The sequence below is a fragment of the Stylophora pistillata genome, chromosome 12 (genome assembly GCF_964205215.1).
Source record: "Stylophora pistillata chromosome 12, jaStyPist1.2, whole genome shotgun sequence".
Lineage (NCBI taxonomy): Eukaryota > Metazoa > Cnidaria > Anthozoa > Scleractinia > Pocilloporidae > Stylophora > Stylophora pistillata.
Window position 1 is genome coordinate 9,808,648 of NC_142530.1, and position 18,372 is coordinate 9,827,019.

General features: G+C 39.4%; 1 long non-coding RNA gene and 1 pseudogene across 1 annotated transcript; one reads left to right on the forward strand and one right to left on the reverse strand.

Annotated features, from left to right (window-relative positions):
- The first annotated feature begins 5,506 nt into the window (after positions 1–5,506).
- On the forward strand, positions 5,507–11,850 carry LOC148718717 (uncharacterized). The gene is made up of 2 exons (XR_015994314.1): positions 5,507–10,332; positions 11,141–11,850. It is a non-coding gene; the product is annotated as an uncharacterized LOC148718717 (long non-coding RNA).
- A 2,716-nt stretch (positions 11,851–14,566) lies between these two features.
- Positions 14,567–16,735, reverse strand: LOC148718718 (uncharacterized; annotated as a pseudogene).
- Positions 16,736–18,372: the final 1,637 nt, after the last annotated feature.

Genomic DNA, 18,372 nt, shown 5'->3' on the forward strand with positions numbered 1-18,372 from the left:
TCCTGTTTCAGAAGAAAGAAGTCTTTGCATCTGTTTTTGTACTCTAGTTGCTGTCGCACGAGTGGGATGCAAAGTAGTTGAGGTAACTTCTACAGTTTCTTTTAACTGTTCTCCATCCTGTGTTGTATCAATTTCTTGAACAGTCCTGTATTCTAATGGGTAGAGTAGATTTAGGAGTCTTTTGAGTACATTCTTGGTTAGAAGAAGAACTTTGCCTGCCCAGAACTTCCTATCACTGCTTGAAATTGGTTCTGTAATTTTCCCATTTTCCAGACCCCACGTGGTAAATCTTCTTTTAAAAGCACTACACTACCCACTCTAGGCTCTTTGGCTGCTTGAATGCCAGGACCCTTTACATGTTTTGGCTTCTTTCTCGAAGGTTAAGTAAGTAGCCACCTTTCTAGACTCGCCAAAGTGAGTTAAGGTGTTGCTGACCCTTACCACAGATTTCTAGTAGTTTGTCAGTTGAGCTCTTTCCATAGTCTGGATCATGTGGGTTATTGATTTCAATCATTGGAACCCCAGACATGGCATTGAGATTAAGAAAGTCGGCTGGGGTGAATGAAAACCACTCCTAGAACTTCTTGTATTTACTTTTTACCTAAAATTCACAAACCTAACAACCCAGGTCGGGCCCTTGTCTCGGCTTGCAGTTTCCCTACCGAACTTATCTCCAGCTATCTAGACAAAATAATTTGGATATATCAACAAAGTTGAAATGGTAAACTGGCCACTGTAATGATTACAAAAGATGACGTTTCGAGCGTTAGCCCTTCGTTGGAGCAAATAGAAGAATTGTGGGTTGTGTGTGCTTTTAAAGGCAGAAAATGGAGCTACGTTATTGGTGGGAGCATGGCAACGAGAAAAACATGAATAAATTAGTGGAATGAAAAGCGTTCCTTGATCCCTGTGGGATTTAGACTGCCGGTTTGAAAGATGAGCTTTTGTTCAAGATTTTTACGGCTTTCGTGCCACCTAAGTGCAAGGAAAGACTGCAGATTGCCATATGTTGCTTAGAATGGTTAGGTAAATTAAAATGTCTAGCGACTGGTTTCGATGTGTCCTTGTCATTCCTTTCCACGTCTCGAAGGTGTTCTCAGAATCGGTCACCTAGTCTTCTGCCTGTTTCGCCAATGTATATCTTTTTGCAATAAGTGCAAAAAGATATCGGCTTGCAGTTGCCCTACCGAACTTATCTCCAGCTATCTAGACAAAATTATGGCTCCCATCGTCAAAACTTTGCCATCATATATTAAAGACAGTCAACACGCTCTTCAAATTTTTCGAGACTTTAATTTCCTTGGCCAAAACAAACTTCTTTTCAGCATGGATATTACGTCTCTTTACACTGTCATTCCTAATGGCGAAGGCCTTCTGGCCCTTAAACATTTTTTTGATCAACCTACTGTTAAGGAACCTAAATCTAAAACACTACTACGCTTAGCTGAAGTAGTGCTCACAAAATTGTTTTTCATTCAGAAACAACTTCTTCAAACAAACCAGTGGTGTAGCCATGGGCACCAAAATGGGACCTAGCTATGCCAATCTTTTTGTAGGTTTTGTCGAACATCAATTTTTAGCCAATACAATGGGTCCAAACCTGAACTCTACGGTTGCGACGTCGACGACTGTATCTACCAGAGAGGAGCTCACTAAATTCATAACCGCAGTCAATTCTTTTCACCCGGCTCTGAAATATACTTGGGAAATTTCTGACAATTCTTTATCCTTTTTAGACATCAAAGTTTCAATTGAAGCTAACGTTTTATGCACTAGTGTGTATTACAAACCTACAGACTCGCATAATTACTTGTTATATTCGTCTTTGCATCCATCTCACGTTAAGAATTCCATTCCTTTTTCTCAGTTTCTAAGACTTTGTCGTTTATGTAGTGATGACTCTGATTTCCACCACAAATCAGAGTCAATGTGCCAGTTCTTAGGTAAACGTGGTTACCCTGTTTCCGCACTACAAGCGTCGCATAACGAAGATTCCGACCGCATTCCATTCACTCTCACGTTTCACCCTCACAACCACTCAGTTAAATCCATCATTCTTAAAACTTTAAATTACTTCAAAACAATCCAGAGAAAAGCACTATCTTTTCGCAGCCTCCGCTCATTTCATTCAAACGCGACAAAAACATAGGCAATTTTTTGGTCAGAAGTTCTTTTCTGACTAATGACCAACCAGGCACTTTTAAATGCGCTCGTGCATGATGCAAAATGTGTCCTTTCATTCACAACACTGATAAAATATCAGGACCTAAACGACCATTAACATCACCGATCACTTCACATGCACCTCCGCCAATGTAATCTATATCATAACTTGCAGTTATTGCTAAAAGATATACATTGGTGAGACAGGCAGAAGACTAGGTGACCAATTCTGAGAACACCTTTGAGACGTGGAAAGGAATGACAAGGACACATCAAAACCAGTCGCTGGACATTTTAATTTACCTAACCATTCTAAGCAACATATGGCAATCTGCGGTCTTTTCTTGCACTTAGGTGGCACGGAAAGCCGTAAAAATCTTGAACAAAAGCTCATCTTTTAAACTGGCAGTCTAAATCCCACAGGGATCAACGAACGCTTTTCATTCCACTAATTTATTCATGTTTTTCTCGTTGCCATGCTCCCACCAATAATGTAGCTCCATTTTCTGCCTTTAAAAGCACACACAACCCACAATTCCTCTATTTGCTCCGACGAAGGGCTAACGCTCGAAACGTCAGCTTTTGTAATCATTACAGGGGCCAATTTACCATTTCAACTTGGTTGATATATCCAAATTATTTCGTTACTCCCACCGACGCAGCCCCAAACAGTTTCTTTCGAAACTATCAGCCTTTAGATAAAATGATGGCTCCCATCGTCAAAACTTTACCATTGAATATTGAAGACAGCCAACACGTTCTTCAAATCTTTCGCGACTTTAATTTCCTTGTCCAAAACAAACTTCTTTACACCATGGATATCACATCTCTTTACACTGTCATTCCTAATGGTGAAGGTCTTCTTGCCCTTAACATTTTTTTGATCAATGTCCTGTTAAGCAACCTAAATCTGAAACACTACTATGCTTAGCCGAACTAGTGCTCACACTGGATTATTTTTCATTCTGGGACAACATTAAACAAACCATTGATGTAGCCATGGGCACCAAAATGGGACCTAGCTATGCCAATCTTTTCGTAGGTTTTGTCAAACACGACTTTTTCAGCCAATACAACGGCTCCAAACCTGAACTCTACGGTCGCTATATCGACGACTGTATCGGTGCTACCTCCTCTACCAGAGAGGAGCTGACTCAATTCATAACCACAGTCAATTCTTTTCACCCGGCTCTGAAATATACATGGGAAATTTCTGAGAAGTCTTTATTCTTTTTAGACATCAAAGTTTCAATTGAAGGCAACGGTTTGTGCACTAGTGTGTATTACAAACCTACAGACTCACATAATTGCTTGTTATATTTGTCGTGTTCTTAGCGTAGTGTTCAACCGAGACACGAAGAGTATACAAATCGATGGTTTTTTTCTCTCAGTGTCAAATGGTGAAACTACATGTAAATAAAATACAGAAAACGATGAAACGAAAACAGGAAACAGAAAACAGAAAATACGACAAGGCAAACACGATAAAATAACGGAACGATGAAAATTTACATGGATGTGGCTGCGATGAATGATTAACTGAGAAACTGAGGTGATAAATTATGGTGAGACCTACCGAAACTAAAATGCAACACACACGAGCTGTGAACCGAACGGGCCTGGGAAATAAAACTGACCGATTGGGTCCCAGGGCCTACTGATGAAAAAGGCGGCGAAACCCGTAACAATATTCATCTTTGCATCCATCTCATGTTAAGAATTCCATTCCTTTTTCTCAGTTTCTAAGACTTAACCATTTATGTAGTGATGACTCTGATTTCCACCTCAAATCAGAGTCAATGTGCCAGTTTTTCGACAAATGTGGTTACCCTGTTTCTGTCGTTCAAGTGGGTTACCACTGCGCCCAACTTATTCATCGACATTCAGCACTAAAAACGTTACAAAAGGAAGATTCCGACCGCATTCCATTCACCCTTGTTTCACCCTCACAACCACTCAGTCAAATCCATCATTCTTAAAAACTTTACATTACTTCAAAACGATCCAGAGACAAGCACTATCTTTTCGCAGCCTACGCTAATTTCATTCAAAGGTGACAAAAACAATGGCAATTTTTTGGTCAGAAATTCTTTCCAGGCACTTTTAAATGCACTTGTGCACAATGCAAAACGTGTCCTTTCCTTCATTTTCTGCCTTTAAAAACACACACAACCCACAATTCCTCTATTCGCTCCTACAAAGGGCTAATGCTGGAAACGTCAGCTTTTGTAATCGTTACAGTGGCCAATTTAACATTTCAACTTTGTTGATATATCCAAATTAAATCCCTGGAAGACAAATTAGTTAACGCTAAGCTTCAAAGCTCTCAGTAGATTATGTATGAACTGTAGGAGTTTTTAAAACAATCTATTCGTCATCGCTGTCTTCGGACTTGTTGCTTTCCTTTGCTTCAGATGTGGCATCCATAGGTGGAAGCTTTAAATAGTCTACTGTCTGCTCAACTTCTTGGTGTATTATTTGGTCAATGTTCTTCACTAAAGCAGCAGCTGCCTTCCATGCTCTGAACACATCCAGTCTCTGTGTCCACTTGTACAGAGGCATCTGCAGTAGTTGCAACATGTACTGGCAGTTTATCTCTGGTGGGAATTTTGCCAAATGTAATCGGGGTTTGGCGATTAGCTCAGCCACCTCATGAATCAAGGACTGGCTTTGACTTGCATCAGGGCCATTATTTCCAGCACGTCATTTTTCAGGGTTTAGCGGAGATTGGTTTTTAGCCTTTTTAATACAAAATGGCCCTTGCTCAGGCCAGGCATTGCCAACTGGCAGTGACAGACATACTTCTGCCAGTTCTAAAATTCAAGGGAAAAGATGCTAATAAGTGAACTGTATGCTGAGCATATGCTTCAGTAACCACTCGGTTGGTGTCTTGCATTTACAAGGTGTCTTGGCTACGTTTGGTCATGCTATCTCTGGAGGGAGCTTGCTTTGTACACCCAAAAGATTGTACTTGAACTTTGCCCACTCACAGAAGAGCTCTTCTTTCTCTGAGTCCTTATCCTCCCAATCTTGATAGAAGAGGTCTCCTAACAATCTAACATCTGCTATGACCTACTGCTTAAAGTGCTACTGAAACGTAATTTTCATATCCGAGATTTTTGCAATATAATAGAGTTTGAACGTTATTTGCAAACGCTGTGTACTTTTTTTGGGCCAACGCAGAGCGGAAAGTACATTTTTAACCATTCGAAGTTGACCGGCTGAGATCAAAATTGGCGGCCATCTTGGCGCGGCCAAAATAGCCCTGTGACGTCACTGGTTGTGTACTTCTGTGAAAGAAGGGTAAAAGCATGGAATGTGGCTTGCATGTTGGGAAGCCGAAAAAGAGGATTTCGGGCAAAATGCCATCCTCTTCTTCTTCATCGGCGGCCACATCGGCATCTTGGCTATCTGCGAGAGGTTCGCCTGGATAGGGAGCAAAATTCCCGACTGATACCGAGAACGAATCTCTACCAGTCTATTTAGTTAATCGGCAACTGACGAGATCCACAAGATTAGGATCGAAACCGCGGTCTTGGCTGACCATCTACAGAAAATGTCAAAAGACATTCTAATGGCAGATGGGCTACTAAACGCCCCGGGCCAAAGCAATGCCATTCAGAGAGTGAAGTAAACATGGAAGCCTCATACGACACTGCCACTGAAGATGATCTACTCGGCAAGTCTGAGGATAACGAACAAATCCCTCTGTACCAAATGCCTAGCAGAACATGCCCAGAATCCCTACAATATAGGGTGAGGGCCAAAATAAGAGCAGACGAGGATTTCAAAAATGAGATAAAGCAAATCCTTAACAACGCGGAGCAAGAAACAGTAAAGGCGATCATGTGCTTCTATGAACGTGAAATCGGTCGTTTTAATACCGAAATAAAGAAAAGAAAACGAGCCAAAACGGCTGGAACACTGAACACTAAGAACTGTAGTACGATCGAATCAGCGCGCGTGGCGCAAGCTGAAAGCAATCAAGACAACTTAACGATCGAGACAGTCCAAAAAAATAGCTGTACATCTACAAAGGCGAACGATTCGAAAAAGACGCAATCCCTGATGTGCGTACTCAGTGCCACACATAAAGCAAATTGTCATGAAAAACTGGCATTTAATAGAAACACAACCACTACTGAGCGAACTATACAAAAATCCGCCGCTCGTATCTTACAAAAGAGGGCGGTCGCTCAAAGACATACTCGTGAGGGCTAAACTTTGAATAGGCTACTCTAAACACACGCCGGGGAGTCGTATAGGCCTGTCAACCCCATTTTACGCCACCATCTTCCTCTTCGCTACTGGAGACAACTTCGCATCGTTCAGAAGAAGATTCACTTGACAAAACTTCAATATCTGCCATCTCCTTCGCCCACGAATACAAACAAACAGTGAGTGAAATAAACCACGCTATCGGAGTGAACACAACCAGTGACATCATCAATCCATTTCGCTCGGTACCAGAGCCCGGACATGGTTTTGTGTAAAATTTTTGATTTGAACGGTTAAAAAAGATATCTTTTGCTTCTTTTTGGCCAAAGCAAACTATCTCATGACAATCAGCATATTCAAAACTACAGGTTAGAGCGAAAATCTCAGATACGAAAATTTCGTTTCAGTAGCACTTTAAAGCCAGGTGCGCTTCTCTTGAAAACAGCAGTTGGGTCAAAGCCCTTAAAGGTGGTAAGAACCTTAAGGTTTCCATCAAATCGATTTTGAATGTTCTCTCTTAAGGCATCTACATATTTTGTTGTTAAACAGTTTGCTTCTCCATGTGGGGTGTCAAGCTTGGAGGGTCACATCTTTGAAGTCTACCATTCTCTGACAAATCTTCCTTCAATCTTGCCAAGTGTTTATGCTGATTACCAGAATCATGGAGACGATCAACTGTGTACTCATTTGCGGGAGCAATGGATGCTAGACAAACTTCTCCTTATTGAAAAGATTTTCTCAAGCGGCTAAAAATTGGAAGCACTTCTTGCAGTAAGTATACTGTGCCAAGGAATTTTAAACTGCATGTTTGTAGTAAGAGACCAGTGGCAGTTGCATCCCCACTTTCTTTGAAAACTGTAAGTGTTTGAAGGAATGCCTCATAATCCTCGTACACGCCTTCGATTGCTTTTTCTCTCGACAACCACCTAGTTCTGCATGCCTTCAGAAATCTCTTTCGTAGCTTGTTCTTCCCTCCGTTGCTAACACTAATCTGTCTGACGGTTAACACGGCTTTTGCATAAGTTGCACTTTTCTTAGCAGAGAGGTGAAAGAAAGACCACAACTGAAGGAGAATTTTCTCACTTCCTTGATCTAGGAAATGTCATTGACATGACCACAGGCGAAAGCCAGGCAATAGCAAATGGAGTGTATATTTATCAAAGGCTTGTTTTCAGGGCGCAATCTTGTGCCAACACCATTTCTTTTCCCTGTTATAACTGAAGCTCCATCTGAGGAAAAACTTAAAAGCTTCTTTTTATCAATCCCAGCATCTTCTAGTTGTGCAACAATAGCATTTGTTATTGCTTCAGCATCAGCTGAGCTTGAATTCTGCAACAGATTGCTTGCTGCTAGGAAACATCACAAACTTCATCTGCTAGAGGTCCAAAGCATTTAACTTTTGATATATCCTTTACTAATTGTGCTTTCAAGATGCTACCAATGAGAAGAAACATCTCTTTCTAAACCAGCTCAACGGTGTTTAAAAAACTTGATATCTTCAAGACCTACTTGCTGAAGAAGTCCCAGAAGACTCTTGAACTTCTTGTTGGAGATTTCCCCTTTCGTAATCCAGTACATAGAAAGCAATGTTTTGTAGAAAACTTCATCTTTAGCATCTTCAATTTTGCTCACTTCTTCAAAAGTCTACACTTAGCTGACAAGCTCTACTGTAATGGCTGCTGCATGTTGTTGTTAATTGGCATGATCTTAAACCGCTTTCCATTGAAATCCAACTGCTGGCTTCAGGTTACACTTCTTGCTCTTGTTTTGGTTATTTGATGTGCCATGTTTTCTATGCATCAAACAAAACATTCCCCGTCCCTCCTGTCGTGTTTGGGCATCATGCGACCGGTAAAGTAATGTGTGTTTTACGCTGTGTCAAAGTGGTTGATGGCAGTTGTTTGACCATGTTTGAATAAAAGGTTTATGTTCGTCGTGAAATGGTTCGCTTATAAAAATTCAGCTTTGGATCCCACTCCTGACACCATGTTAAACTAAGAGCAAAAGAGGCAAGATGTCCATGTTGATTACTCTGTTTATTATATATCTTAGCAAGCACGTGTTCATTTGGGAATGCTGAATCGCATAGCGATCAAGGTGCGGATGACAGTTTCCCTTACAAACAGTCCTCATCATACTATCGTGCTGCTGCCAAAGCTGCCTTGAGTTTTCCACCGGTCCGGTGAGAGCTTGTCAAAGAGCTCATTCAACTAATTCGTAAAGAACTTAAGACTTATACTCAAGGACCTTGTGCTGCAAAGTACAATGGCAACCCATTAAGGCCAAGGGCTTAACAAAAATTAATAAGGGCAGAAGCTCTACTAACTCACCGTGTTTCGATTGTGTGTGGCCAGTCGATCACCAGCACTGAAATGTTTCTTAAGACACCCGTTTTGAATTGGTTTTTGTGCTTTTTCAGCATCCAGTGTTCAGCGTTTCCAAAATTATTTGTGCATCTTCAAGTGATTTTTTATCACACGATTCAAGAGCAACAGCTTTGATCCCAAGTGTGCAAAGTTTCTTTCTTTGTTGATTTCGAATGAACTTGAGCGGGTTAACTACAATTATCTTGAAGGTTTTCTCTTCCCTGCGTTTTGCTTTCCATAAATTGAAATAAATCTTTGGAAGAATTTGGTAAATTATACTTTTTCCAAATCCTGTTAGAAGAACACCAAGAACGTCTCGGTGATTGACAACTAAAGTTTTGACACACTCAACCTGCTCTTTCTTCAGAATTATACCCGGAAGAAACTGCAATGCACTTTTAATTTAATTTAATAATAAGTTCTTATTTAGCGCATTAAAATTAAACTCCATGCACTTTACAATTACAATTAACAAAATTTCAATAAAAATCCTATACATGTAATTTTCGCTACTCTATCTAAACTAATCAATTATTATGTTATACTTATATTTGACAACGTACGATATCAAAAAAAATCTGGTGGCTTAATTTTTGAACAGATAAATTTTCAATAACGGTTTAAAGGAGTCAACAGATTCGGCGTTTTTTATGCATTCAGGTAGTTGATTCCACAAATACGGTGCAGCGTAGGAGAATACTCTTTGCCCATACGTTTTAGTTCGAATTGTTGGGACCTCAAGTAGATTCATGTTTCACGAACAAAGGTTTCGTGCTGGAATATATTGACTAAGAAGTTCAACAATATAGGTTGGAGCCAGGTCATTTAGTGCTTTGTATGTTATCAACAGTATCTTGAATTGAATTCGTTTTGTGACCGGGAGCCAATGAAGTTTCATAAGTATAGGTGTTATACTGTCTCTTGATTTAGCACCGACTAACAAGCGGGCAGCTGTGTTTTGGATCCATTGGAACTTTCCGATGTCACAAATCGGTAGACCGTACAATAGGCTATTACAGTAATCAAGTCTCGATGAGATGAAGGCGTGTATCAATCTTTCATTTTGCTGCATCGAGAGGTATTTACGAACGCGACCAATATTACTGATTGCTAGAGTCAATGATTAACAGATGGAATTTATATGCGAGCGTAAGTTCATCACAGAATCAAGCATGATGCCTAGGTCTTGGACCGTATTAGATAAATTAATGACATCATCTCCAATATTGATATTACAGAAAGGAGGATTTTTTGAGAAGCGTGAGAGGAAATGAATGATTTCTGTTTTTGAAGGGTTGCACTGCAATCTGTTTTTCTTGGCCCACTCCATGATTGCATTAACACATGATTTCAATCTTTCCATGCCCAGCATTCTGTCAGAGGAGTTTGTCTTTGTGTAAAGTTGGGAATCATCAGCATATATCATACAGTTTAGGCCATGTTCAGCAACAATGCCTTCTGCAGGCGAGGTATACATTAGAAAGAGTAGTGGACCAAGTACTGATCCCTGGGGTACACCGTAGGAGATATGTCGAGGCTTAAAGATGGAGTATTTGATCTTCACTGACTGAACACGATGTTCTAGGTATGATTTGAACCATTTTAGTGCGATACCTCCAAATCCGAAACGTTTCTCCATTCTTTCAAGTATTATGTTGTGGTCGATCGTGTCGAACGCAGCGGAAAGGTCTAGCGAAACAAGTACTACTTCTTCTTTTGATCTACAGCTCTTAGGATGTCATTTGAGACTTTTAGTAAAGCAGTTTCAGTGGATTAGTATTTGCGGTATGCTGACTGCATCGCTGGAACTAACTCGAAATAACATTGGCCATATATTTGTATATTTGATTTGCAACCACCCTTTCGATTGTTTTCGAGAGAAAAGATAGATTTGCAATCGGTCTGTAATTTGAGAGACAGTTCGGGTCCAACGAAGGCTTCTTTAAAGATGGACGTACCAGGGATTGTTTTAACTGATCAGGAAATTCTCCATCAGCCATGGAGGCGTTGATAATCTTGGTTGTAATTGGCGTCAAGTGTGGAATTGACTTTAGGATTCGTGCTTCCGCTATGGCTTTGTATCAGGATCTCCCCTCCCCTCCCCTCCCCTCCCCTTCCTAAAACCCCTAGAGAGCCTGATCCTCAGGCTACTGCAAACTTGATAATCTGGGCTTTGGTGTCCATGGTATAGAGTGGTTCTCAAGGTCAACTCATCTAAAGGAGTCCTACCTCTGTATTTGTTGATCTGGTTCTTTTTCTGACAGTATTATAAAAGCCAGTTTCTCCTGGGTTCATACTAACTGTACAACGTATAACACAGCAAGAACTCACCATTTTCTAAGTTTAAACAATGTTAAACAGACAAATTTCTTGCTCTCCCTGTATTTCTCTAGAATTTCTCCATGCTTTTTGCCCCAGAAACTCAGCATGCATTGCAGGCAAGTATGAACAATGACGTCAAAAAGGATTGGCCTGTATTACTTAAGACCTGAGACATGACACCATTTCCTCAGACCAGATCCCTGACTGACAACACATAAGATTTCACCAAGTCATTGAGCAGTGCAAGAGTGGTTGTGGAGCAAGCATTTCGACTATTGAAGGGGAGGTGGAGGTGCCTACTGAATTAGCTGGATGAATCTGTGGAGAAGTGTCCAGTACAATTATTGCCTGTTGCATGCTACACGGTATTTGCCTGGAGGTTAATGATCCCACTGAATTTGATGTCATCAGTGATGGGAATGGATTTCTTAGTTCCTCTGCCAGGCCATGATATCAATGCGGATGGTGCTAGATCAAGGAACATCATAAAAGACAATTTGTACTGTAACTTTATTTTATGACACTTTTCCTGCAAAGATTAATTCATTTTCCTTTCAGTTTTCATATTTTAAGCAAAAAATTGTCATTCTGGTACTTATGATTTCATTATTAACATTTATGTAAACAAGTAGTCAATTTTGAGGTTTTTACTATTTTCTAATTGGGGTGAAATTGGAAAATGGGGTTAACAACATATGATAGAAAGAGTTCACTTCAAACAAGGTCGACCGTGACAACAATAAAACGTCTATGCACTTCAAGTTCACTTCAAATAAGAAAATCTCTGGACGTGGTTGATTTTCACTTCAAACAAGTTTACCAGTGACAATAATTGAAAAATCTATGTTCTTGATGTTTGCATACATATACATACATACATACATACATACATACATACATACATACATACATACATACATACATACATACATACATACATACATACATACATACATACCATACCATACATACATACCATACCATACATACATACCATACCATACATACATACCATACATACATACATACCATACATACATACATACCATACATACATACATACCATACATACATACATACCATACATACATACATACCATACATACATACCATACATACATACCATACATACATACCATACATACATACCATACATACATACCATACATACATACCATACATACATACCATACATACCATACATACCATACATACCATACATACCATACATACCATACATACCATACATACATACCATACATACCATACATACCATACATACATACCATACATACATACATACATACATACATACATACATACATACATACATACATACATACATACATACATACATACATACATACATACATACATACATACATACATACATACATACATACATACATACATACATACATACATACATACATACATACCGTATTTACCCGTGTATAATGAGGGCCCGTGTATAATACGAATCCCAATTTCAGACCAAATTTTGAGAAAAAAGAAAAATAAACTACTCAACAAGAAGGTAAAATTGTATAACATTATTTATTTCAATTAACTTGGCAAACTAACGAAATGATGGTTACAACATCTTTCACATATCAAATCCTTCAAACTCGAACTCGGAGTCTGACTGGAACAGTTCTCTTGCAAACGAGTCATCGAGCTCGTTGTTGCAGTCATCGTTGGCCTCGTAAACTAGGTCGTCCTCGGATCCATCAAGGCTTTTGGTGATCCCGCATTTTAGAAATGAGGATTCAATCATTTCTTCGGAAATGTCCTGCCATGCTCCTGCGATCCACGAAAGGATCAGTTCCTCGGATGGTTTCTTTTGGCGGCCACTCGCTGTAAATTCATGGATTCCCTCCGCCATCCACTCCATCCACCTCTTTCTAACACCATCTTTAAACGGCTTGTTTAAAGAGACATCCAGAGGCTGCAAGATCGAGGTTAATCCGCCAGGAATTACTGCTAAGTTCGTGTTTTCTCGTGTCAGTGCTGTTTTCACTCTTTCGGTCACGTGGGCTTCAAACGCGTCACAAACAAGCAGGCTTCTTCTTCTCCCCAGGCCACCTCTCCTCGAACACCAAACTTTGTCGATCCATGTTTTCATTCCTTCACCGTCCATCCAACCTTTCTCTTGAGCGGCGATTACAACTCCGTGCTTGTTGGCAACCTTTGGGAGAGTTTTTCTTTTGAAGATTACCATCGGTCTCAGTTTGCTTCCATCGCCAGCACAGGTCAACACGACTGTAATGCGGTTCTTTTCATTACCCGTAGTACGAATCTTGATCGTTTTCTCTCCCGAGTTGTTGATGGTTCGATTTGGCGGCATGTCAAATGTTAGTGGCGTTTCGTCCATGTTAGCAATAACATGAAGAGGATAATTGTGCTCTTTGCGAAGATCGATAATGTAGCGGTGGAATCGCACGATTTTCTCCTCATAGTCATCTGGAAGCCGCTGGGCAAGAGTTGTCTTTTGGCGAAGAGACAAGCCATTACGCTTCATGAAACGCTGACACCAGTGGTTGCCTGCTTTAAACTGCCCTTGTGGAATCCCATATTTCTCGTTCTTTGCCATGTCGAGGGCCTTCAGCCTCACCAGCGATGGTAAAATGGCGAGACCATTGTTCCGTTTCTCTGTGATCCATTCGAGGAGACCAACCTCAAGTTCTGGCCATGCAGCTTTTTTGCCACGATTTGCTCGTTTCAACCGAGGCATCTTTTTCAAGTTTTCCTTGCTCTTCCGCCATAAGCGAACATTACTTTCAGATACTCCGAACTCTCTTTCAGCAGCGAGATTTCCATGCTGTTCGGCGAAATTGATGATTCGTAACTTATCTGACACTGTGTAACTTTGACGCTTGGTTCCGGCGAGTTTTGTAGTCATGTCAAGATTACAGTAACTGTTTTGTTGATCAGCTGTTCGCTTAAATACTTAGTTAAATTTATTCAAGGATCCAAATTGTTAACATGTCATTGGTAGGTTAGTTTACCCTCAAATTAAAGACCAATTACATCGCACGCTTATGTGTCTTTGTTATTCTAATGTCGCGTCAGCCTAAACAAAGGATTCCGTGTATAATACGCATCTCGAATTTAGGTGTTCATTTCGGGAAAAATAAGTTCGCATTATACACGGGTAAATACGGTACATACATGCATGCATGCATGCATGCATGCATACATGCATACATGCATGCATACATGCATACTTTATTACCACTTCCTCAAAGAGGATTTTCAGAGGCAATACAATTAAGGTAAAAATTAATTATACAATTAAGCTAAAAATTATATATCAGACTTAAAATAGAGCAATGACTTTCACATAAGGAATTTCGTAAAGTAACTGCGCTATAGAAATTTCCTTTGGCCGCTTGCTGTCCTAAAGTGAGGTATGTTCAACAGTAACAATGAGAATTAAAAATCTTTGTACTTGATGCACAAAAACCCTAAAAATTTTGGCCACTTTTTTTATAGCATCAAACATGTTTTTGACTTCTGAGATCTCTGTCTGCCTCCTTCTTGGTGAGGCACTCAAAAAGCTAGTGGTCTTAACTTTAACTCTCTTGTAAAAATTCCACAAGATATGTGTTGGACTGAGCTGAGGCAGCCTTCGCTTTCTGTATGGCAGGCACTTTCCTTTTGTCCTTTTTTAAGAATGTTTTGGCTTTCCTTTTAAGTTCCTGTCAAACTCCTGTTCCAGGTCTACATTCCTTTTGTGATCTGCTGGAATATTTGATTCAGGTGAAGCTTCAGAGTCACCAACTGCAGTTGCGTTGGCATCTTCAGGCAAACCACATTTGACAACTTCTTTGAGCGTTATATTTGGCTTTGATCCCAAAACCTCATCAATCTCGTCATAGCATTTGAACAATTCCCAGTTGTTGCCACTTCGGAAATTCTGTTCCTTTACTTATTTGTACTCGTCCTGAAGGTATTCAATGCAGGCTTCACACTGCGTACCTGTGCGGTAGCTTGGTATTCCCTGGTCTTTAATAATAAAATTGAGCTTCTTTGTGATGGCATTCAACACAGTGCTTTTTCTTTTCTTGCCCATTGGGAAATTGTTCCTCCACAGTTAAAGTAAATACCTGGTCTCTGTTTAGCCATGGTTCCTTTTCGTAGCTCCTGGCTGTGGATTTTCTTTGTTGATTGTGCTTTTGCTTTCACTGCTTGTGACTGAGCTTGTGGAGGGTGACGCATGTGGGATAGGGAATTGGTATGGAAGTACTGCTGGTTGCTCGTAATGTGGGAATTGATTTTGCATGCCGATGCTGTGAAATAGGTAAGGCCCTGGACAAGGGATCTGAGCATCCAATGGGTCAGGAGGAATTGTAAAACAGTGAAAGAATTGGGAAGTGTTTTGCAAGCCATCAGCCAAAGAACCATGAGGCGAGCATCTGGAAAATAATTTTGCCAGATTGTTTGGCAGGCATCTGTCACAACACGCAATGCGATTGGCTGCATTTGAACCATCTTGTGAGGTAGTATAACTCTGCATGAGTTAGTTAATTTTCCTCCACTTTGATGAAGTATGATGGGATTAAACAATTAGCTGTGATTAAACATTGATTTGGCCAATCCATTACATTCAGAAAAATCTAAAAATCCTTAGAAACACACCACCAAATTATAAATCTGGTGATAAAATAACTCAAAAGAAAATAGCAACAAGCCAAATATTTTATCCACATTATAACCTAGCTTATTTTATAGTAGAAAATAAACTGAATAAAATCTTTAAATGTAAGTAAACAGCAGCTTTACTTATTTGAGTCTGACGTTTTATTATGGAGATAGCTCTCAATGGCCTTATGGCAGTTGCACCATGTAAAAGGAAAATTTTTTATATCAGGCTATGATATACCTTGTCACATGGAAACAAAGAACAGGAAGAGTGGTGAAAGTCCCAATTGTTTCAAATGTGAAACATTTGACAAGATAGAAGATCTGTATTGCCTAAAATTGATTTGGAGTGGCCAAGTAGCAAGTCTCAATCAATCAATCAGTCAAGTTTATTTTCTTTGCATGAGGCATGGTTACCCAATTGCCTGAGCCAGAGGCTCATGTATAAAATGTAAGACTATAAAAATTATGGATAAATAATATGAATATGGTGATAAAAAGACAAATTGTTTACAAATATGTAAATTGAATGTAATGTCAGGAGAGAAATATGAGGCATACATGTACATATAGACGATAATAACTATAAACAAAAGTTGTATTGACAGCTGGGTCCTAATTTGCTGAAATCAAAAGTCTTGAGCTTATAAATGAACTCACTAATCTTTTTAATGTTTTTATTTCAGCAGGTAATTTATTCCAGAGATGACTAAGTTTATAAGTGAGAGAGTTATTAAAAAATTATAAATTTAAACAAGACTTACCTGGAAGTAAAAGTTTGATTAGGATTCTATCAGTCCATCGCAGAGCAGAGATTACACGAGATCACTACTAGTGCACACAACTAGTAATTTTTTAAAAAATACTATGAGTATGGCGTTCCATTGTGGACAAAAATACATGACACCGAAATGCCAGTCGAAAAACTAAAAAACAACATCCATTCTAGAAAAGAAATGTAACCAAGTCTTAAAAATATGAGTCCAAGTCAGTGTTCTTTATATAAGTCGAGAAAAACTAATTGTGTCTAGAATATGAAAAATAAGAGTAGAGAGAAAAAAAATATGCGAGTCCAGAGTAAGAGATCGCTGACCAGTTATTATTATGAGCCTGGGTAAACTACTGCACAAGCAATGAAGAAGTGAAATGGCCGCTCAATGGATTCCGAATTATGGTGAGTTCTTCTACTCTTTGGGTAGGCTCATTGAAAATGCTCAAAGACAAGAGAATACTGCTTCATATGATTCATCCGAGTACTTCTTACGTCGTCTTGATGAATATGAAAGGACACTTTCCACACTGTTCCAATGGCACCCAAATCGATGGCTTGATGCATAATCTTAAAAAAGCTATCTTTTGTGGTGTGTACAACTGGAATGTAAAGAATAGGGAAGCAGCTCTGTGCTTTAGGCAGGACTTTGTTGTCATCATCCTGTAGGTATTTCACTTGTAGTGGTTGATCTAGTCCCATTGGTGGAATGTGGGGTTGGCCAATCCAGAACTGCATAAGGCCACCAAGCTGTTTATCTAGGATTAAACACAATCACCTTAATGTTATTTGTAAACTGAGGTTGTAAATGCACCTTATTACAATAGCATTGTCATACATGTACAAATATATAAGTCCATCAGAAGTCTTAACAAAGTTTATGCCAGTCCTATAACAATATATGAAAATGAATTTAGTGCTTTTACATGCTTTGTTACTTTATGACAGCTTACAATTGGAATCAATAAAGTCCATAAACCAGTCATGAGCCTGACACTCTGGGTATTCCTCAGGTCTATAACCCCTCAGCAGCTCCTTTATTTGAGTAGCTGTGACTTTCAAATCAGTGTGGACAAATGCTTGTTTAAACAATTCAGGATGGTCCTGAATGAATTAAAACAAACCTGACAACTGCAATCCTTTGCGGATCTCATCTAGAGACGTCTTTCTCTTGTGGATTAGCTCATCTATGACAAGTTGTTGTATTAAAGTTGATTTGGATTTTAAGTTGACCACTTGTGTGGATGGCCAGCCAGATGCATTGAACATGGTACTCATCTCCCTCAAATAAGCGTTTGTTCATCTCTTGTAACACTTCACAGAAGAATTCTACCCGCAGGGCACCACCACCATCAATGCCTTCCTCTCCATCAAATCCAATTGATTGTCTTTGCTTTAACTTGTATGTTTCTCCCATTGCCTGCTTGTAAAATGTCAGGGCTCTTTTCCAAATGGCAGATCGGTCAACTTCTAGATAGAATGGTCTTTGGTCATCTATATGCATAGTTGAAAAATTCTTCAGAATCTGAGAGAATGGAGCTTTTCCTTTAACAGATGCAACATCCAAAGAAGTGGAACCATCCTGTTGATTCAAAATACAATGGTATCCTAATGCTGAACAATATTTTTTTCTTTTCCCTTTCATTTCATCACCTCCCAAATTCCTTTCTACTTTATATATTGTTATCACATGAAATTAAAGTTTCTCCTTCCAAAGAGATAGAGTAAAGTGTATATATGACCGAGAGCTTAAAGCAAATTGCAAAAATTCCCAGAGTCTCAACATTATGAATCAGTTATTTCCATAAATGGTGTTTTTTTATGCAACAAGCACTTTCACTAAGTAACTGCATTAAAACAGTTGTAAAATAATATATTTAGTTATTATCT